Source organism: Scyliorhinus canicula, chromosome 11 (assembly GCF_902713615.1).
Source record: "Scyliorhinus canicula chromosome 11, sScyCan1.1, whole genome shotgun sequence".
Taxonomy (NCBI): Eukaryota; Metazoa; Chordata; class Chondrichthyes; order Carcharhiniformes; family Scyliorhinidae; genus Scyliorhinus; species Scyliorhinus canicula.
Window position 1 is genome coordinate 166,407,129 of NC_052156.1, and position 22,724 is coordinate 166,429,852.

The 22,724-nt window shown below is 48.4% G+C and overlaps 1 protein-coding gene across 1 annotated transcript in view; it reads left to right on the top strand.

Annotated features, from left to right (window-relative positions):
* Positions 1-22,724, top strand: part of elapor2b (endosome-lysosome associated apoptosis and autophagy regulator family member 2b) — a 126,745-nt gene that overhangs the window by 35,541 nt on the left and 68,480 nt on the right. The gene's annotated exons all lie outside the window — the stretch shown is intronic.

Consider the following 22,724-nt stretch of genomic DNA (forward strand, 5'->3'; position numbering starts at 1 on the left):
GATTGCTGCATTCCAACATTACAATACTGTGTACCCTTCATTGGTCGGAAAGTACTCTGGGACATCCGAGGTCGTGAATGGCACTACGCAAGTGAAGATTCTGAAGGAGAGCCTTATTGAACTCGAAACGAGAAGTCCGTTTCACACAGTGCTAGGACAGCTGGGTTTTCCCAGCACTTTCTGTTTCTATTTTATTAAATAAAAGCTCACGGTTTCATTTTGAAGCGTTGAATTTCTAAATTTCCATCTTTGTCAAATTTGTTAAGTAATCACTTAAAATATGAATCTGTGCTGCAGCCGAGAAAACTGGTCAAGCAGGTTATTACATTTCTATTGTGGTACAAATGGTGGAACGCACTTTTAGTCTACTTGTCAATCGTGTTCAGGAAGTTGCTTGAGAACTCCTCATCCAATATTGAGTTGATGGTAAATGATTCAATGGTGTTGCTGATTAGGGTCACTTTGAGAATGATGGTTTTAACGAGCCGATTCTCATTCCAAAAAGCGCTTGTACAAATGCTCCTCTGTTTGTACTCCAGGCTGATGAAGATTAAGATTCAGGTTTTCTTGTCCCAGTTTCGTAACTGTTGGAACCAACAATTCTACGGACACGTGCTTGTAGGATTAGAATAGCGGTTTTAATATACTCACAACAGAGCCAGCCTGTTAGCCATTGAACTTTTGGTGAACTGGCCGGCTGACCATGTGGCACTGATCTTTATACAGCAGCATCCGGGGGAGGAGTCCTGGGCAGAGCCAAGGGAGAAGCCCCGTACAACTCGAGCATTCCCAGAGCTACTCCCCCTGGAGGACAGGTAGTGCAACTGCACTTACAATATAGACACATGTATATACAGATTATAGTCCGGTGTGAATCACATTCACCACATTCACCCCCTGTGAAAAAATCGAGTCCAGCGGGGGTGGTGGCTCACAGAGTTAGTCTGTCCGGTGGATGAATTGTTCTTTTCGATCTGCGGAGCACTGGGGTTGCAGCCTCTTGCGGTGGCTGTGTGGGTATTGAGAGCTGGGGTACGATGGCAGACTCCGGGGCGGGTCTCGTCCGAACTTCATACACCTCTGGCTCGACCGGAGACTGGGGGCGCTGGGGGCGGGCTGGTTCTGGCGCGTGGAACCGGTGGGGTGAGCTTGCGGAATCGGGGGCGCGAGGGGGCGGCAGCATAGGGAACGGGGTAAGGGTTCCTCAGCGGGGGTGGGGGGGGGGCTGGATCCAGCGGGTGCCAGGTCCCGAAGGGATACCGTGTCCCGGTGACCGTCCGGGAACTCCACGTATGCGTACTGGGGGTTGGAAAGGAGGAGGTGCACCTTTTCAACAAGGGGGTCAGTTTTGTGCCCCCTGACGTGCTTCCTCAGGAGGACCGGGCCTGGTGTCCTCAGTCACGCCGGAAGTGAGACTCACGTGGTAGTGCCCCTAGAAAAAATGAAGAGTCGCTCGTGAGGGGTTTGATTTGTAGCTGTACAGAGGAGGGATCTGATTGCGTGGAGCGCGTCTGGGAGGACTTCTTGCCATTGGGAGACGGAGTTTTCTAGACCGGAGGGTCAGTAGGATGGTCTTCCAGACCGTCGCGTTCTCCCTCTCCACCTGCCCGTTCCCCCTGGGGTTGTAACTGGTAGTCCTGCTCGAGGCGATGCCCTTGTCGAGCAGGTACTGACGCAGCTCGTCGCTCATAAAGGACGAACCCCGGTCGCTGTGCACGTAGCTGGGGAAACCGAACAGGGTGAAGACACTATGCAGGGCCCTAATGACTGTGTGGGAGGTCATATCAGGGCACGGAATAGCAAAAGGGAATCGGGAGAACTCGTCGCTGTTGTTGAGGAAATAAATGCTCTTGTTAGTGGAGGGGAGTGGCCGTTTGAAATCGATCGCAAGGCGTTCAAAGGGCCTAGAAGCCTTGACCAGGTGGGCCCTGTCTGGTCTATAGAAGTGCGCTTTGCACTCTGCACAGATCGGGCAGTCCCTGGTGACCGCTTGTACCTCCTCGTTGGAGAAAAGCAGGTTTCGGGCTCTGATGTAGTGGGCGAGCCGGGTGACCCTGGATGGCAGAGATCAACGTGGATGGCTTTCAGACGGTTGATCTGCGCGCTGGCGCATGTTCCGCGGGATAGGGCATCCGAGGGCTCGTTGAGCTTCCCTGGTCGATATTTAATATCGTAACTATAGGTGGAGAGTTCGATCCTCCACCAAAGGATTTTATCATTTTTTATTTTGCACCTTTGCAAGTTGTCAAACATAAAGGCAACCGATCGTTGGTCGGTGATGAGGGTGAACCTCCTACCTGCGAGGTAGTGCCTCCAGTGACGAACAGCCTTCACGATGGCTTGTGCTTCCTTCTCGACTGAGGAGTGTCGGAGTTCTGAAGCGGATAGGGTACGGGAGAAAAATGCAACGGGCCTCCCTGCCTGATTTAAAGTGGCTGCTGAGGCGTCGCTCTCAACCTGAAAGGGAGTGGATTCATCCACCGCCTGCATGGCTGCTTTGGCGATGTCCTCCTTGATGGAGCTGAAGGTCTGGCGCGCCTCAGCTGTCAGGGGAAATCGTGTGGCCTTAAAGAGTGGGCGGGCTTTGTCCGCATATTGAGGGACCCACTGGGCGTAGTATGAGAAGAACCCCAAGCACCGTTTGAGGGCCTTGGGGCAATGAGGGAGGGGGAGTTCTAAGAGCATGCGGTCCGGGTCTGGGCCCAGGACTCCGTTCTCCACGACGTAGCCGAGGATGGCCAGTCTGTTTGTGCGGAAAACGCATTTCTCCTTGTTATAAGTGAGATTTAATTTCTGTGCCGTTTGGAGAAAACGGTGGAGGTTGGCGTCGTGGTCCTGCTGGTCATAGCCGCAGATGGTAACATTGTCCAGATACGGAATCGTGGCCCGCAGCCCGTACTGGTCTACCATTCGGTCCATTGCTCGTTGGAACACCGAAACCCCGTTAGTGACGCCGAAAGGGACCCGGAGGAAATGGAAGAGGCGGCCATTGGCCTCGAATGCCGTGTAGTGGCGGTCCTCCGGGCGGATTGGGAGCTGGTGGTATGCAGACTTCAGATCCACCGTGGAAAATTGCCGATATTGGGCGATCTGATTAACCATGTCTGCAATTCTGGGGAGGGGATACGCGTCTAGGAGCGTAAAGCGATTTATGGTCTGGCTATAGTCGACGACCATGCAAAATTTTTCCCCGGTCTTGACGACCACCACCTGAGCTCTCCAGGGACTATTACTGGCCTCTATGAACCCCTCACTGAGCAGCCGTCGGACCTCCGATCAGATAAAGACCCTATCCTGTAGGCTGTATCGCCTGCTGCGAGTAGCTACTGGCTTGCAATCTGGAGTGAGATTGGCGAAGAGCGGAGGGGGGAGATGCGCAGCGTGATTAGGCTGCAGATAGTGAGTGGGGGCAGGGGCCCGCTGAAGCTGAGGGTGAGGCTCTTGAGGTTGCACTGGAAATCTAGGCCCAATAAGAGTGGTGAGCAGAGGTCGGGCAGGACGTAAAGTTTAAATTTTGAATAACTAGCGCCTCGAATTGTGAGCGTAGCAACGGTGCGTCCTTGGATTTGGACTGAGTGGGAGCCCGAAGCGAGGGCGATAGTTTGGCTCACCGGAAAAATAGAAAGCGAACAGCGTCTTACCAGCTCTGGATGTATAAATCTCTCGGTGCTCTCGGAGTCAAAGAGGCATGACGTGCTGTACCCGTTGATCTGGACCTCCGCCATCGAACTTCGTAGGTGCTTGGGGCGGGATTGATCCAGGGTGACTGCGCTGAGTTGCGGGTAGTCGGCGGCTCGATCAGCTGAGCTGGAGTGGCCCCGTGATGACTGCCCTCTGAGTTCATAGTCGTCGAGGTGAGTTTCAGAGTTTGAAGGGGATGGATCCCAAAATGGCCGCCCCCATGAGTCGTACATGGCCGGCCGCATGGAGGAGGATTGCTAAGATGGCCACCCCCATGAGTCGCACATGTCGGGTGGGGGCGGAGTCGGCATACAGGCTGCAGCATTTCGGGGCCTGCAGGCCTGTGAATTCAGGGAACGAGTGCTTTGAGCCGTGGGAGGGTTAGAGGCTGGGGCTTTCTTCGCCAGACACACTCTGGCATAGTGTCCTTTTCGCCCGCAGCTGCTGCAGGTCGCGTTACGGGCCGGGCAGTGCTGCCGTGGTTGCTGGCTTTGGCCACAGAAATGGCAGGCTGAAGCAGCCGAGTAGCTGGCTGGAGCAGCAGAGTAACTGGCTTTGGCAGCGCGGTAGCTGGGGGGCCGTGCGGCACAGGCTTGGGGGGACTGTTGGTCGGGGGTCCACGATGAGGTCGCAGGGTCCGCGGGAAAGGAGGTGAGGCTGCGGAAAGAAACTTCCATAGTGGTAGCAGCCTCCACAGTAGTGTCTAAGTCCTGGGCCCCCTTTTTTAGCAGTCTTTGGCGCACATAGTTAGACCTAAGGCCCGCCACGAAAACGTCCCGCACAGCAAGCTCCCTATGTTCAGCCGCGGTAACGGCTTGATAATTACAGTAATTGGAAAGATTGTTCAATTCCCTTACAAACTCGGCTAGCATTTCTGTAGGCCGCTGACGGCGGATCGTAAACACGTGGCGTGCATAAACCTCGTTAATGGGCCTAACGTACATTTTGTCCAATATTGCCAGCGCTGCGGTGTAAGAACCAGCCGGATTCAGCTGTGTAGATATTCTGTGGCTTACCCTCGCGTGCAGTAGGCTGAGTTTTTGTTCCTCCGTTGTTCCGGCGGTGCTGGCTTCTGCCAGGTAGGCTTTAAAACATCTCAGCCAGTGGGAAAAAATTTCCTTAGCCTCTGCATCCTCTGGGTCGAGTTCTAGGCGTCTGGGCTTGAGGGCTGCTTCCATGATTTCTTCGACTGTTTCCTGAGTATATTAATTGTTGGAACCAACAATTCTACGGACACATGCTTGTAGGATTAGAATAGCGGTTTTAATATACTCACAACAGAGCCAGCCTATTAGCCATTGAACTTTCGGTGAACTGGCCGGCTGACCATGTGGCACTGATCTTTATACAGCAGCATCCGGGGGAGGAGTCCTGGGCAGAGCCAAGGGAGAAGCCCCGTACAACTCGAGCATTCCCAGAGCTACTCCCCCTGGAGGACAGGTAGTGCAACTGCACTTACAATACAGACACATGTATATACAGATTATAGTCTGGTGTGAATCACATTCACCACAGTAACATTTACTGCCTTCCTTGTAATAAAGCTTTACAATAATGGGCGGTCAAAAATGGCTCCTTCACTTTATGCTGCCTGCCTGTCTGCAGAGCCTGACTGCTGATCCAGGTGGCTCTGTAACGGTCTGCCTGGATATTCAAAAGAGCCATGGGGTGACAGGTTCCGGCACGTCCTGCCCACGGGCACGTCCTGCCCACGCCTACCATATGGTTGGCTGGGTTGCACGTGGTTGCTCGTTACCCTCTGAATTTATACTGTAATTATGCGTGCCAACTCGCAACACCAAAGTGGGGGGTGCTGCCTTCCTGGGCCTTGAGGGTCAATGACTAAATTCCATTCTTGAAATGATTACGCCGCAAATGGAGGTCAATCGGCTCTTTGTGTCCATTCTAGCTCTCTGCATTCTGCAACTCTGCTAGCCCCATTCCACACTCTTTTCCCTGCAAATAAGAAATTAAGAAAGTAAGGAGGTGTGTGATAGAGGGAAATTTGGCCAATTGGATAAGTAACTGGCTATCACATAGAAGACAGAGGGTGGTGGTGGATGGAAAATTTTCAGACTGGAGACCAGTTACCAGCGGTGTACCACAGGGATCAGTGCTGGGTCCTCTGCTATTTGTGATTTTTATCAATGACTTGGAGGAGGGGCTGAAGGGTGGGTCAGTAAATTTGCTGATGACACCAAGATTGGTGGAGTAGTGGATGAGGTGGAGGGCTGTTGTAGGCTGCAAAGAGACATTGATAGGATGCAGAGCTGGGCCGAAAAATGGCAGATGGAGTTTAACCCTGATAAGTACGAGGTGATTAATTTTGGTAGAAAAAAATTGAATGCGGATTACAGGGTCAACGGCAGGGTTCTGAGGAATGTGGAGCAACAGTGAGATCTTGGGGTTCATGTCCACAGGTCATGAAGGTTGCCACTCAAGTGGATAGAGCTGTGAAGAAGGCTTATAGTGTGTTAGCGTTTATTAACAGGGGGCTTGAGTTTAAGAGCTGCGGGGTTATGCTGCAACTATAGGGAATTAGGGAACCATGGATGACGGGTGGAGTTGTGAGACTAGCTAAAATGAAAAAGGAAGCATACATAAGATCGAGGCGACTCAAAACTGATGAAGTTTTGGAGGAATATCGGGAAAGTAGGACGAATCTCAAACGCGCAATAAAGAGGGCTAAAAGGGGTCATGAAATATCTTTGGCTAACAGGGTTAAGGAAAGTCCCAAAGCATTTTATTCGTATATAAGGAGCAAGAGGGTAACTAGAGAAAGGATTGGCCCACTCAAAGACAAAAGAGGGAATTTATGCGTGGAGTCAGAGGAAATGAGTGAGATTCTTAATGAGTACTTTGCATCGGTATTCACCAAGGAGAGGGACATGACGGATGTTGAGGCTAGGGATGGATGTTTAAATAGTCTAGGTCATGTCGGCATAAGGAAGGGAGAGGTTTTGGGTATTCTAAAAGGCATTAAGGTAGACAAGTCCCCAGGACCGGATGGGATCTATCCCAGGTTACTGAGGGAAGCGAGGGACAAAATAGCTGGGGCCTTAACAGATATCTTTGCAGCATCCTTGAGCACGGGTGAGGTCCCGGAGGACTGGAGAATTGCTAATGTTGTCCCTTTGTTTAAGAAGGGTAGCAGGGATAATCCAGGGAATTATAGACCTGTGAGCTTGACGTCAGTGGTAGGCAAATTGTTGGAGAAGATACTGAGGGATAGGATCTATTCACATTTGGAAGAAAATAGACTTATCAGTGATAGGCAGCATGGTTTTGTGCAGGGAAGGTCATGTCTGACAAACCTAATAGAATTCTTTGAGGAAGTGACAAAGTTAATTGATGAGGGAAGGGCTGTAGATGTCATATACGTGGACTTCAGTAAGGCGTTTGATAAAGTTTCCCATGGCAGGTTTATGGAAAAAGTGAAGTAGGATGGGGTTCAGGGTGTACTAGCTAGATGGATAAAGAACTGGCTGGGCAACAGGAGACAGAGAGTAGTGGTGGAAGGGAGTGTCTCAGAATGGAGAAAGGTGACTAGTGGTGTTCCACAGGGATCCGTGCTCGGACCACTGTTGTTTGTGATATACATAAATGATCTGGACGAAGGTATAGGTGGTCTGATTAGCAAGTTTGCAGATGATACTAAGATTGGTGGAGTTGCAGATAGCGAGGAGGACTGTCAGAGAATACAGCAAAATATAGATAGACTGGAGAGATGGGCAGAGAAATGGCAGACGGCATCCAGGCAAATGCAAGGTGGTGCATTTTGGAAGATCTAATTCAAGAGCGGACTATATGGTCAATGGAAGGGTCCTGGGGAAAATTGATGTACAGAGAGATTTGGGAGTTCAGGTCCATTGTACCCTGAAGGTGGCAATGCAGGTCGATAGAGTGGTCAAGAAGGCATACAGCATGCTTGCCTTCATCGGTGGGGTATTGAGTACAAGAGTCGGCAGGTCATGTTGCAATTGTATAGGACTTTGGTTAGGCCACATTTGGAATACTGCGTGCAGATCTGGTCTCTGGTCGCCACATTACCAGAAGAATGTGGATGCTTTAGAGAGGGTGCAGAGGAGGTTCACCAGGATGTTGCCTGGTATGGAGGGTGCTAGGTATGAAGAAAGGTTGAGTAGATTAGGATTGTTTTCATTGGAAAGACGGAGGTTGAGGGGGGACCTGATTGAGGTCTACAAAATTGTGAGAGGTATGGACAGGGTGGATAGCAACAAGCTTTTTCCAAGAGTGGGGGTGTCAATTACAAGGGGTCACGATTTCAAGGTGAGAGGAGGAAAGTTTAAGGGAGATGTGCGTGGAATGTTTTTTACGCAGAGGGTGGTGGGTGCCTGGAACGCTTTGCCAGCGGAGGTGGTAGAGGCGGGCACGATAGCATCATTTAAGATGCATCTGGACAGATATATGAATGGGCGGGAACAGAGGAAAGTAGATCCTTGGAAAATTGGCAATAGGTTTAGATAAAGGATCTGGATCGGCGCAGGCTGGGAGGGCCGAAGGGCCTGTTCCTGTGCTGTAATTTTCTTTGTTCTTTGTTCTATACATGACCCTGGTGAGACCACATTTGGAGTATTGTGTGCAGTTCTGGTCACCTCATTAGAGGAAGGATGTGGAAGCATTGAAACGGTGCAAAGGAGATTTACCAGGATGCTGCCTGGTTTGCAGGATAGGTCTTATGAGGAAAGGTTGAGGGAGCTAGGGCTTTTCTCTTTGGAGCGGAGGAGAATGAGAGGCGACTTAATAGAGGTTTATAAGATGATGAGGGGGATAGATAGAGTGGACGTTCAGAGACTATTTCCTCGGGTGGATGTAGCTGTTACAAGGGGGCATAACTATAAGATTCAGGGTGGGAGATATAGGAGGGATGTCCGAGGTAGGTTCTTTACTCAGAGAGTGGTTAGGGTGTGGAATGGACTGCCTGCTGTGATAGTGGAGTCGGATACTTTAGGAACTTTCAAGCGGTTATTGGAAATGCACATGGAGCACACCAGAATGACAGGGAGTGGGATAGCTTAATCTTGGTTTCGGACATTGCTCGGCACAACATCGAGGGCCGAAGGGCCTGTTCTGTGCTGTACAGTTCTATGTTCCATGTTCAAATACTTTCTCTTCAGATAATCATTCAGTTCCCTTTAAAAAGTCGTGATTGTATCTATCTTGTCCATACGCTCCAGCAGCTCATTTAAGATCCTAATCACTCTATGTCAACAAAGTCTTTCCTGACATCAGTTTTGCAAATCACCTTACATTTGTGTACTTTGCCACTCAAAGTACACCCATCTGCCACTGGAAACGCGTTCTTTCTTTCATCCCTGTCCAGAATCCTCTTGATACTGAATACCTCGGCCAGATGCCTCTCAACTCTTGCTTTTCTGAGGAGAAAACAATTAGGAGAGCAAAGAGAGGATATGAGAAAGTTCTGGCTGGTAAAAGCAGGGAAAATCCCAAGATATTCTGTAAGTATATCAATGGGAAGCTGATAACCAGGGAAAGAGTGGGGCCCATTAGGGTCCAAGGGGGAAAGCTGTGGGTGGAGCCAGTGGACATTGGTAGGGTGTTAAATTAATACTTTAAATCTGTTTCCATCCAAGAGAATGAGGAGGCAGATTTGGAACTCAGGGAGAGAGACTGTGAGGATCTTGAACAGAATGTCATAGGGAGTGACAAGGTACGGCCAGGCTTAAAAGCGGCTAAATCTCCAGGTCCGGATGAACTGTGACCCAGGTTGCTGTTGGAGGCAAGGGAGGAGATTCCCGGGGCTCTGACCCAAGTTTTTAATTCTCCTCTGGCCACGGGGGAGGTGCCAGAGGACTGGAGAACAGCGAATGTGGTCGCACTATTTAAGAAAGGTTGTAGAGATAAGCCAGGGTACTACAGACCAGTGAGTCTCACGTCAGTAATAGGGAAACTATTGGAGAGAATTCTGAAGGAGAGAATCCAACTCCTCTTGGAGAGGCAGGGTTTGATCAGGGCTAGTTTAGCATGGCTTTGTCAGAGGGAGGTCATGCCTAACAAATTTGATTGAATTTTTGAGCATGTGCACAGATGAGGGTAGTGTAGTTGATGTAGTTTACATGGATTTCAGCAAAGCCTTTGACAAGGTCACACATGGGGGAAAATGCACATGGGGTGCAGGGGAACTTGATAAGGTGGATTCAAAATTGGCGTCGCTGTAGGAGACAGAGGATGATGACAGACGGCTGATTTCGTGTCTAAAAACCAGTGTCCAGTGAGGCATCACAGGGATGTGTGCTGGATCACCTATTGTTTGTCATTTTTATAAAAAACATAGATGACTGTGGGGGCGGGGGGCGGGGGGGGGGGGGGGGGGGTAGAATCAGTAAGTTTGTGGATGACTCAAAGATTGGCCGGGTGGTTAATGGTGAGTTGAATGTCTTGGGTAACAGGAAGATATAGACAGGATGGTCAAATAGGTAGAAAAGTGGCAGATGGGATTTAACCCGAAAATGATATACTTTGGAAGGAGTAATTTAACAAGGAAGTATTTAATGAATGGCACCACACTGGGAAGTCCTGAGGAACAAAGAGACCTTGGTGTGTTTGTAAATAGATCTCTGAAGGCAGAAGGGCAGGTTAACAGGGTGGTGAAAATGGCATATTTATCAATTGTGGCATAGATTACAAAAGCAGGGAAGTCATGTTGGAGCTGATTAGTATATTGGTGAGGCCACAGTTGGAGCGCTGTGTGCCATTCTGGTCGCCACATTATAGGATGGAGGTGATTGCATTGGAGGGGGTGCAGAGGCGATTCACCAGGATGTTGCCTGGGATGGAACATTTCAGTTATGAAGAGAGGTTGGATAGGCTTGGGTTCTTTTTGCTGGAGCAGAGAAGATGGAGGGTTGACCTGATCGAGGTGGACAAGATTATGAGGGGCACGGACATGGTGGATAGGGAGCAGCTGTTCCCTAAATTGAAGAATCAGTTACGAGGGGACACAACTTCAAGATCAGGAGCAGGAGATTTATGGAGGATTTGAGGAAAAATGTTTTTACCCAGAGGGTGGTGATGGTCTGGAACGCACGGTCTGGGAGGGTGGTAGAGGCGGGTTGCCTCACATCCTTTAAAAAGTACCTGGATGAGCATTTGGTACATCATAACGATCAAGGCTATGGGCCAAGTGCTGAAAAATGGGATTAGGTGGGCAGGACAGGTGGCAGACTCGATGGGCTGAAGGGCCTCTTCTGCACTGTGTTTGCTGTGTGATTCTGCGATTCCATGAAGGAGATGAATTTATCCAATCTATACATGTTTGTGCAGTGTTGCTTAATATCTCTATGGTGATGCCGAAGAGGTGCCAGCCTCTGATTGGCTGGAAGTTCTCTGAGGCAGATGATCCACCTTCGGACAGGACCTCCAGGGGGTAATTCCTCTCGCAGGAGCCAGGAGCCCTGACTCTGATCAGCTGTGTACCAGGTTTTGTCTGGGCCCCTAGAAATGGCCAGGGCAGGGTTGTCATCTGATATCCAGTCAGTGGACTGACACCTCACTGCCAAGCATTAAATTACGGCCAGTAGATTTTAAGTCACTGATTGACATCAACATAACATTTCCTCTCATGCAGCCTATTACAGATCTGGCAAATCACCTTCCCAGTGACACACACAAATCCATGCTCTGAAATGAATAGGAAGACGAGAGTTTCTGCTTTGGGTGTAATTGGCAGCATGATGTAAATTTCTCTTGAAAATGACACTGGATTTCTGATGTGAAATGATGGTTCATATTTTCATTCAGCTCATTTGCATAATACATGTAGAATCTCGGTGACCCAGAGCAGTGTCATTGTCCATCTGTTCTCACAATCAAATTACTGCTTGATCAAAACGTAAGCATTTTTAATCAAAGTGACTCATGCCCCTCCGGTAAGGGATCCTGATTTTTAAATAATTGAAAACAGCGATAAATAATTACATAAACCACTGACTTTGTTTCATTGGAGGACACGAGGCAGTTTCTCAGTAAAGTAAATTACTTGTTGCCAAACGTGCCGACTGTGCCTTTATGCATTGAAACAATCACAAACGTGCTCAACTAGTGGAATTTTACTGCGGTACGGTAGCACAGTGGTTAGCACTGTGGCTTCACAGCTCCAGGGTCCCAGGTTCGACTCCCGGCTTGGGTCACTGCCTGTGCGGAGTCTGCGCGTCCTCCCCGTGTCTGCGTGGGTTTCCTCCGGGTGCTCCGGTTTCCTCCCACAAGTTCTGAAAGACGTGCTTCGTGAATTGGACATTCTGAATTCTCCCTCTGTCTACCCGAGCAGGCGCCGGAATGTGGCGACTAGGGGCTTTTCACAGTAACATCATTGCAGTGTTAATGTAAGCCTACTTGTGACACTAATAAAAGATTATATATTATATATGCTCATGAAATCAATCTGGCATAACTGGTTTTGTGTTCGGGGTCTGATTCCAATGCCAACTTTTTTAAATCAGCATTAAAGATTGTAGAAATGTGAGTTAAGTTGGATGTATAACTGCACTTAAAGTTCCTCATTCTTTTCTGTTGGTGTGGTTGATTTCAGTCAAATTTTGCAACTAATGGAAACTCTAGGCTATGGTGTGTGTGCAATTTTCTTAGATTATGTTGTTTGGACACATCAGGGTCACTGAATAAAGGACAAGGTTATAGTTTGTTGTGGCTATCCCTTTCTGACTGAACATGCCAAGTGCTTCCTTAAAGGAAAGTTGTGGAAAATATGAGGTGAAAGGTGCAGGAAAGGGAACACTGCCGATAAATAGAACTGTTTTCATATCCATTAGCAACATTTACCCCTGATTATTCACCACCCTCACCCACCTCAGACATTATTGCCAGCGTACCTTGCCTAGAATAAAAATAGAAAATGCTGGTAATATGTAACAGAACTGGCAGGGTCTGTGGCCAGTGAGACTGAAATAATTCCTCAGGTCAATGACCCCCATTCGGAGTTGCACTTTCTCCCTGCCATTTCCAGCATTTTCTGCTTTTAGTTGATTTCCAGCCTTTGTTAAGTTTTGTTGGGTGTAAAGTTGAGCTTTGAAGTTAGTTTCTGTTGGTGTTTTAATAATCGTGGGTGACTGTAAACGACAAACTGAATTCAGTTGTGTGCTGGAGGTGTTCAGAGGCATTTTTGTTTCTACAATGGATTCAGTGGGGTGAATTGTGCTTTCACATGTGCGCATTATCACCGCATTATTTGTCATTTTTCTCCCCCCAAATAAAGAAAATGTTTGAATGAAGTAAAGCTTCATGGGCAGCACGGTAGCGTTGTGGATAGCACAATCGCTTCACAGCTCCAGGGTCCCAAGTTCGATTCCGGCTTGGGTCAGTGTCTGTGTGGAGTCTGCACATCCTCCCCGTGTGTGCGTGGGTTTCCTCCGGGTGCTCCGGTTTCCTCCCACAGTCCAAAGATGCGCAGGTTAGGTGGATTGGCCATGCTAAATTGCCCTTAGTGTCCAAAATTGCCCTTAGTGTTGGGTGGGGTTACTGGGTTATGGGGATAGGGTGGAGGTGTTAACCTTGGGTAGGGTGCTCTTTCCAGGAGCCGGTGCAGACTCGATGGGCCGAATGGCCTCCTTCTGTACTGTAAAATTCTATGAAAGCTTATTTTAAATAATCACAGCTCAAATAAAATAATTACTGAATATAGAGAATAACAGCTGATATCAATTTTGATTTTTGCCTATTGGGTTATTTGTTTCTATGAGGCAATGCTCCCAAGTCTGTGACAGCTAAACAGAAGCATGGTTAGTGCAAGGTTAGTGCTCGTCACTTGTGGCCTTTTTAGAATGAGAGTGCTCTTCATGTGATACTTTTGAAATTTCTTTCCTTGGTTACTTTAATGGTTGAACCAGGTAATGTCAGCGCTATGAATAATTGAACCATTTTTCTTTTAGCATCAATTCATTTGATCAAACTTCACGATCCTGGTTGCATCCAGGACAAAGTTCTCTCTCTTCAATGTATCAGAATGAACTGGCGGGAGTCTCAGGTCCCTCAGTGATTCTCAGCAGCGCGCCGTTCGCAAGTGGCGGGATTCTGTCTCCCTGCCGCTTGTCAATGGGATTTCCCATCAAAGCCACTCCAAGCTGTGAAACCCGGGGGCAGGGAGCGTTGCCACCGGGAACAGTGAATTCCAACGGCCGGAGAATTTCGGCCAACATCAGGAAAGCCTGACCCTATACCTTACCCGTAGACCGAGTGGCCACGTGGATGTCAGGATGATGCGGGTAGAAAAGGGGCCGTGTGTCGGGAGTGTGGGAGTTGTCCCCGAGCACGGGCTGATACACAGCATGCAAGACCCGCTCCGTTAACATTAATAAACATCTCCTGTTGTTTGTCCCTGGTTGTCAGGTATTGGAGCCCAATAATTCCACATTCCCAGTTGACTATTCTTGTGGTTTGATGTGATTCGAGGGATCAGTTTGGTGCTGAGATTTGGGCAGTTTCGAGCTATACACAAAAGAGTTGATTGAAAGTGTGAATTTCATATATATTAGGCCCAGAGTTTGAAATCAAATTCTGAAGATCATTTATATTCATCTGTGCTATGTAACGTATGAGTGTAATTACAATAGCTTGCGTTTATTTCATAGCTTTAGCACAGATCAACACCTGTGGCACATCACAGAAGTGCAATTGGATGAAAATGGATCCCAAAATAAAGGAGGAGGTACACCGGGTTGACTTGGTCAAAGAGCTTGTTTGTAAGTAGGGCCTAGAAGCAAGATAGAGAGATAGGAAGAGATAGAGAGATGGATAGAGATGGAGAGATAGAAAGCTTTGGGGAGGGGATTCCAGAACATGGGATATGGTCTGTTGAATAAATGACCACAAATGAACGGGATGTGGAAATGCACAAGAGACCAGGGTTAGATGACCGAGAGAGATCGGCTGGGGTATGTTGGTAGTGGATGTCTGACTGGGAGGTTAGGGCGCAAACCTGTAAGGATAAGGGGCAAAATTCTCCGACCCCCAGCAGGGTCGGAGAATCGCCTGGGGCCGCAGAAAATCCCGCCCCCGCCGTGGCAGAGATTCTCCGCCACCCGGGAAGTGGCGGCGGCGGGAATCACGCCACTCCGATCGGCGAGCCCCCTGCGGCGATTCTCCGACCCAGATGGGCCGAAGTCCCGCCGCTGGGAGGCCTCTCCCGCCGCCGAGGTTTGAACCACCTCTGGTGGCGGCGGGATCGGCGGCGCGACCGGGCCCCCGGGGTCCTGGGGGGGGGGGGCGTGGGGAGATCGGACCCCGGGGGGTGCCCCCACGGTGGCCTGGCCCGCGATCGGGGCCCCCCGCTCAGACTCTGGGCTAGTGCCCTGGGTGGACTCTTTCTCTGCCGCTGCCGCCACAGCCTCCGCCATGGCGGAAGCGGAAGAGAAACCCACATCGCGCATGCACCAGTGGTGACGTCAGTGGCAGCTGGCCGCTGATGTCACCACCGGCGCATGCGCGGACCGGCGAAAGCCTTTCGGCCAGCCCCGCTGCCGCTGGCGCTGGTTTTTTGCGCCAGTCTTCTGGTGCCAACCGCTCCGGCGCGGGGCTGGCCCCCAAAGGTGCGGAGAATTCCCCACCTTTGGGGAGGCCCGACCCCGGAGTGGTTGGCGCTACTCCCCTACGCCGGCACCCTCCGTCACGCCGGGTAGGGGAGAATCCCGCCCAAGAATTTAAAACTCGAGATGAAGGGGGCTGGGAACCACTGTAGTACAGTGATGACGGGGCTGCTGAGTGAGTAGCATGGGGCAGAAGAGGATATCTAGAGCAGAGTTTGAGAACTGAATGTTTTTGAGTTTGAAGGATGGGAGATCAGCGAGAACAGCTGAACGGGTTGAGTCTGGAGGTGATAAATCGCATGGATGAGAGTTTCAGCAGCAGACTGGGTGGAACAGGAACAGAGGCCTGTGATATGTGGAGGTGAAGTAGGTATTTTTGGTGATGGAGAGCACATAGGGTTGGCAGCTCATCCCAGGGTCAAATAGAGAGCAGCGATAGTGTAAGGTATAGATTGGGCAGAGAGAGGGTTGGAATTGTTGGCACGTTAGCATTAAAGCAGACGGCATAGTCTTCAGGTGACGGGGTACACAAATATTTCTCTCTTCCCTCAATATTCTGGCAGAAACACTGAGAATGAATTAACTTTGCACAAAAGTTGCTGGAGTAAATGATTACCCAAGTCCTTTTTTGCAGATCGGTGGCCTTAATTCCCTGAGTGAATTACGTTAGCAGAAATGAACTTTACTCTTGAACTGTAGCCAAAAGCAAGCCCTCTATGCAAATTTCACTTGGCAGTATTCCAGGTTGAGTGAATTGTAACTGGAGGAAACAGATAAGCCCATAACCATAAAGTATCTCATCTCATTTAAACAAACACGCCAGCTTTTTGTTCGAGTAGCTAAAGATCACACGTTTGATGATTCTTTTTCCCCCACATACAAGAACAATTTTAAGTTGGAATACAATGGTTTATTTTCTTAAAAGTGTTGGCTCTTATTTTATCAAGGGCGAGCTGTCAGTTTCTCTAGGCTGTGCCTGAACTGGGTGGGGTTTCTGGTGTTTAGGGGAGTGGAAATGAAATGGACCTCACTTTCCACTTGATGACTCTTAAACATTTGAAACATTTTGGTATTTTCATCTGAATGTGTTGGCTGGTGGAGATGTATGTGTGCGACATTTATTTACCTTATTTTTGGATAGCTCTTAAATTTCTGCACAACATATTCGGGAAGGAAATTATTTGTTTAGAATGCTTCACAGCTCCTTGCCAAATTTAAATCGCCTGCTTGTGTTGTATATTGCTGTTTAGTGTCCTGTGTGAGATTTCTGTTTAGCAGCATGGAAGGTAGATGATGCAGCCGATGATAGGAAGAGGGACAGGCCAGCCAGTATAAAATAAAAGCAAATCCAGTAAGTGGCATCCTTGTCACTGAATGTGATCCCCCGTTCTTGGCGCTGTTTTAGCCCAAATGGCAGCTCAACAAACTATAGATTTATCAGCAGAATGAAAGAGCCCTCCCTCTGGAATACGGGCACCTTGTTAAACCCCTCGTTCGTGTTTCAGTAAAATGGTTTTTGAATTAGATTTGTGAAAAATGAGAAATTCACACTTGTTTGGTTCTTGCTGTAATTAATTTCCTCCTGGGCTCTGCTTCCTGAGGGCTCCTTGTGTATGTTGCTCCAGTGTCACAGCTGTCGGTGCTACTCTGATTCCCTCTCTGAATGTCTAATATTAGAGGCTGGACAGTGACTTTCCGTGGGGTATGTAGCAAAGCCTGGCCTAATGTTCATTGCAAATCCCAGTACAACAGGAACTCTTTCTTCTTGCCACTCCCAATCCTTATCCTGGGCTCTTTCCCAAGAACTGTGAGCTGCTGAAAGCAGTGGCGGCACTTACACCCCTCCATGTCTGGCATGACTTTTCCAAAAAAATATGTAATTTTCAGACTGAGGCTGCAGAATGGTCTTGGTTTCTGTCACAGGAATAATGCATCAAATTTACTGTGAGCTGTGCCGTTTATAGAACATAGAACATAGAACACTACAGCGCAGTACCGGCCCTTCGGCCCTCGATGTTGCGCCGACCTGTGAAACCATCTGAAGCCTATCTGACCTACACTATTCCATTTTCATCCATATGTCTATCCAGTGACCACTTAAATGCCCTTAAATTTGGCGAGTCTACTACTGTTGCAGGCAGGGCGTTCCACACCCCTACTACTCTCTGAGTAAAGAAACTGCCTCTGATATCTGTCCTATATCTATCACCCCTCAATTTAAAGCTATGTCCCCTCGTGTTGGTCATCACCATCCGAGGAAAAAGACTCTCACTGTCCACCCTATCTAACCCTCTGACTATCTTATATGTCTCTATTACGTCACCTCTCAGCCTTCTCCTCTCTAACGAAAACAACCTCAATTCCCTGAGCCTTTCCTCGTAAAACCTTCCCTCCATACCAGGCAACATCCTAGTAAATCTCCTCTGAACCCTTTCCAAAGCTTCCACATCCTTCCTATAATGTGGTGACCAGAACTGCACGCAGTACTCCAGGTGCGGCCGCACCAGAGTTATGTACAGCTGCAGCATGACCTTGTGGCTCCGAAACTCAATCCCCCTACTGATAAAGGCTAGCACACCATATGCCTTCTTAACAGCCCTATTAACCTGGGTGGCAACTTTCAGGGATTTATGTACCTGGATGCCGAGATCTCTCTGTTCATCTAAAGTCGGAAGTTTGAGTCGGAAATTCATGGGGAGTGCTTATTACCGGCAATAGTGCAGCAGTCAATGGTAGGGATCCATGGAGGCACGGTAGCACAGTGGGTAGCACTGTTGCTTCACAGCACCAGGGTCCCACGTTCGATTCCCGGCTTGGGTCACTGCCTGTGTGGAGTCTGCATGTTCTCCCTGTGTCTGCGTGGGTTTCTTCCGGGTGCTCCAGTTTCCTCCCATAAGTCCCGAAAGACGTGCAAGTTAGGTGATTTGGCCATTCTGAATTCTGCGTACCCGAACAGGCGCTGCAATGTGGCGACTGGGGGACTTTCACAGTGTGGTGGTATAACTAGAGGTTTATGGTACCTATCTGCCATTGGTGCAGAGCACTCGCTGCCCATTGGCTCAGGTCGATCATGTGCCTCTCTGCTGATTGGTTGAGGCTAGTCATGTGACTGCTCACCCATTGGCCAAGAGGCAAGTAGTCCCGCCAACGAGGCGGGGTATAAGAACCCGTAGGACCCGGCAGTCGGCCTTTCTCTGTAAGTCGACTGCCGGGCACACAGCTAGTTGATTAAAGCCTGATATATGGAACTTCTTCACGACTCGAGTCCAATTGATGGTACATCACACAGTAACTTCACTGCAGTGTTAATGTAAGCCTACTTGTGACATTAATAAATATTATTTAATTACTTTTACTCACCACGGAGTTAAGGGACTTAAACTGAAGTTTTTAAAATTCTAATCCTAAAGTACCATAAATTCCATTCTTTATGCACACTACAGCTGACAGAGCTGGCATACTCTCACTGATACTACTCTCAGAATATGTACTGGCCCAATAATTCCTGCTTTCCCCTCTTGCTATTTTAGAGGGGGGTGGGGATATCAAATTTTATGTATTCACCTTTCTTGAAGATGTCGTCAACAAAATCTTCACATTTGCAGATATCAGGATCGGTTTCAGCTCAGATTGAGAACAGAGGAAGCAGACGCAGAAATCCTGCATTTGTTAAACTCCACTTCAAGATGGATAAATGTAAAAAAATAAACATGTGCTTCAAGATTAAGAGATCTAGGAGTTTGTGTGGATAAATAGTCAGTCTGTTCACAACTTGGTGTAACCGTTGATCCTGAGATGAGCTTCTGACCTCATATTCAACCAGTCGGTAAGACTGCCACTTTCCACCTCCGTAACATCGACTGACTTCTCGCCTGCCTCCGCTCATCTACTGCTGAAACCCTTGTTCGTGCCTTTGTTACCCCCTGAGGCGCCGCTACTTCAATGTACTACTGACTGGTCTCTCACACATTCTACCTTCCATGAACTTGAGATCATGAAAAACTCTGGGCGCGATTTGAAGGAAATGTTTCTGAGTGCATCTGTGGCAGTTTTCTCTGGGAGTTGCCCGCTGGTTCTGCCAGTGAGCTCCACATTGCCGAGGTTGCACACAGCCTCGTGCTGTGCACCGAGAAGCTCCGCTTGCTCGAACTCCTCAGTGTAGCGAGAGATCGGGACGCCATTTCAAAATCGGGCCCTTACTCACTTTTTTCTGGGCCCTGGGGGACTTTCTCACCGGTTTAGCCCACGCTGAGAATTGGTTTAGCACTGGAGAGCTGAACTCCAAGATCAGGCCGCCTTTTTGAAAGGGTGCCCCGATCTCTAAGTGAGCTTGTGGGTCCCCCATATCCCCCACCCATGGATAAAGTCGCCCCCCCCACACACATGGACACTTCCCCACACTCACCCAAGTGAGGACACCCCATTATGGTCTCTGGAGACCCCCTTCTTCAGGCCCACCCACATCCCCTTCCAGAACTCCCACCCTTTACCCCCACAACCTCCCTGAGGACCCCGCTCACCTGCCCTGGACCCCTCCCCCCACCCTTCATACCCCCTCAACCCTCCTTTCATGGTCATGGTTCCCTTTGGGCCCTGACTCTTGGCAGTGCCACACTGGCATCAAGGCACCCGAGCACTGCTATCCAGGCAGTGCTCCTGTTGGCTTGGCAGTGCTAAGGAGCCAGCTGGGCAATGCCAAGGTGCCCACATTCCAGAGGGAGGGCCAGGGGGATCCCTGCACTGTCCCTGGCCTTCCAGGGGTACCCTGTGGCTTGGGAGATCCCTGGGCTGCGTTCCGCCTGGTCCACGTTTGTGTGGAGGAGTACTGAATGGCACCTGGCTGCTGGCCGGTAGATGCCGGGTAGGTAGGCCTCAAGTAGTTTCAAGGCCTACTTGCATGCGCGCGGATTGCTCCCGCCCATTGTGGGCGGGTTCCTGATCCCGATGCCTCTCGAGATTTGCGTAGATCCCGCGAGGTGTCCTGGCTGTCGGCAAGCCCGTGGGAGGTTTCCCATTGGGGCGTGAATTGGCCGGCAGATCGCTCCCTCTGTGTCTTAACTTGCAGCAAATCCTGTTCTCCTCGCCCCTCATGTACTCGCTGACCTACACAGACTCCTGGTCAAACAGCATCTTCATTTTAAAATTTCCATCTTTGGTTTCAAATCCCTCAATGGCCTCGCCCCTCCCTACCAGCCCTTCTCTTCCAGCCTCATAACTTTTGTGCGATGTCTGTGCTCATCTAATTCTGGCTACTTGTGCATCGCCAGTTTAATTGCTCCAAGATTAAGCCCTGAGCCGCACGCTCTGGGATTCCCTGATAACCCTCTCTGCTTCTCTGCACTGCTTCCCTCCTTTAGGACACTCCTTAAATTATAAACTTTAAATTACAATCTAACCAAATATCTCTTTATATGACTGAGCATCATAATTTGTTTTGTAATGCTCCTGTGAGGCACTTGGGATGTTTCATTACATTAAAGGTGCAATATAAATATAACTTGTAGCATTTATGAAGCAGTCCCGTGTTTGACTGAGTTTCTAATGAAGCGAAGTGAGAAAGCACTTCAACGCAATTTAACAGGAATGTGTCACACATCCAGAGCCGATGCTGCTATCTATATGATGTGGAAATGCCAGCGTTGGACTTGGGTGAGGAAGGAGCAGTGTTCCGAAAGCTAGTGTTTGAAACAAACATGTTGGACTTTAACCTGGTGTTGTGAGAATTCTTACTGTGCTTTCTACATTGTTAGACAGGCCCCCACCTTGAATCAGTCTGTAGCTCTAGGGCGAGAAATAGAGTTACCGATCTGAGTCCAGTATCACCTCTTTACAACTGTAGAAATGCGATGCGTTTTATGTCATCAGAAGCGGTCGAGGGAGGAAGAACAAAGGGATAATCTGAGCTAGGGCAGAGGTCAGGAAAAATGAAATGATGAAATGCCATGCAGCAGAAAAGCAAAGGGGGCGGTAATTGTTCTGTTACAGAAACCGAGCATTTGTTAAGGTTAGTGTTAATGTTAAGGTGAGCGTTAATGTTAAAGTGAGGTTAATATTAAGGTGAGTATTAATGTTAAGGTTAGTATTAATGTTAAGGTGCATATTAATATTAAGATGAGTGTTAATATTAAAGTGTGCATTAATGTTAAGGTGAGTGTTAATGTTAAGGTGAGTGTTAATGTTAAGGTGAGCATTAATATGAAGGTGAGTATTAATGTGAAGGTGAGCATTAATGTTAAGGTTAGTGTTAATGTTAAGGTGAGTGTTAATATTAAGGTGAGCATTTATGTTAAGGTTAGTGTTAATGTTAAGGTGAGCATTTATGTTAAGGTTAGTGTTAATGTTAAGGTGAGCATTAATGTGAAGGTGAGTATTAATGTGAAGGTGAGCATTAATGTTAAGGTTAGTGTTAATGTTAAGGTGAGCATTAATGTTAAGGTGAGCATTACCAGCCTCCCGTACCAGCCTCCCCGAACAGGTGCCGGAATGTGGCGACTAGGGGCTTTTCACAGTAACTTCATTGAAGCCTACTCGTGACAATAAGCGATTTTCATTTCATTAATGTTAAGGTGAGCATTAATGTTACGCCTAGTGTTAATGTTAAGATGATTATTAATGTTAAGGTGAGCATTAATGTTAAGGTGAGCATTAATGTTACGCCTAGTGTTAATGTTAAGATGATTATTAATGTTAAGGTGAGCATTAATGTTAAGGTGAGCATTAATGTTACGCCTAGTGTTAATGTTAAGATGATTATTAATGTTAAGGTGAGTATTAATGTTAAGGTGAGCATTAATGTTAAGGTAAGTGTTAATGGCAGAGTAGTAAAAAATAGTTCTGCCCTAAAATGAAAGCAAGGGGCAGGATTCTCCGGCCCTCCAGCCGTGCAGTTTGTTGGTGGTGGGATTTTAGTCTCTTGCCGCTTGTCAATGGGATTTCCCATTGTAACCATCCCACTCTGCCATGAAATTCGCTGGCAGCGGGGTTGTGCTGCCACTGGGAAAAGTGAATCCCAACGACCGGAGAATTCCGGCAAAGAAAAATCAGAGCCAGACCAGTAAATGTAGCAAAAAAGCTGAATCGAAATGGGGACAGAGTTCATGATCTGCAATTGTTGACCTCACTGTTGAGTCCAGAAGGCTTTGAAGTGCCTATTTGGAAGATGAGGTGCTATTCCTCAAGCTTGCAGATAATCGGGGGTCGCGAGGTGCAGATTTGAGGTTACCGTCTGATCAGCCGTGAGCTTGTTGAATGGCGAAGCAGGCTCGAGGGGCTGAATGGCCTCTTCCTGCTCTTTGCTTGCCTGTTGATATCTAATGCTTTTGTATCTTCATTATAAAAATCATGAACATCATAACATAGTGACCATCAAAGCACAGCTAATTGTATCTGGATTTTGGAAGGTGTCTCTCCACCCCCCCCCCCCCCTCCCCATTTTTGACAGGTGTTGTGATGCTCAAGGTCAATTCT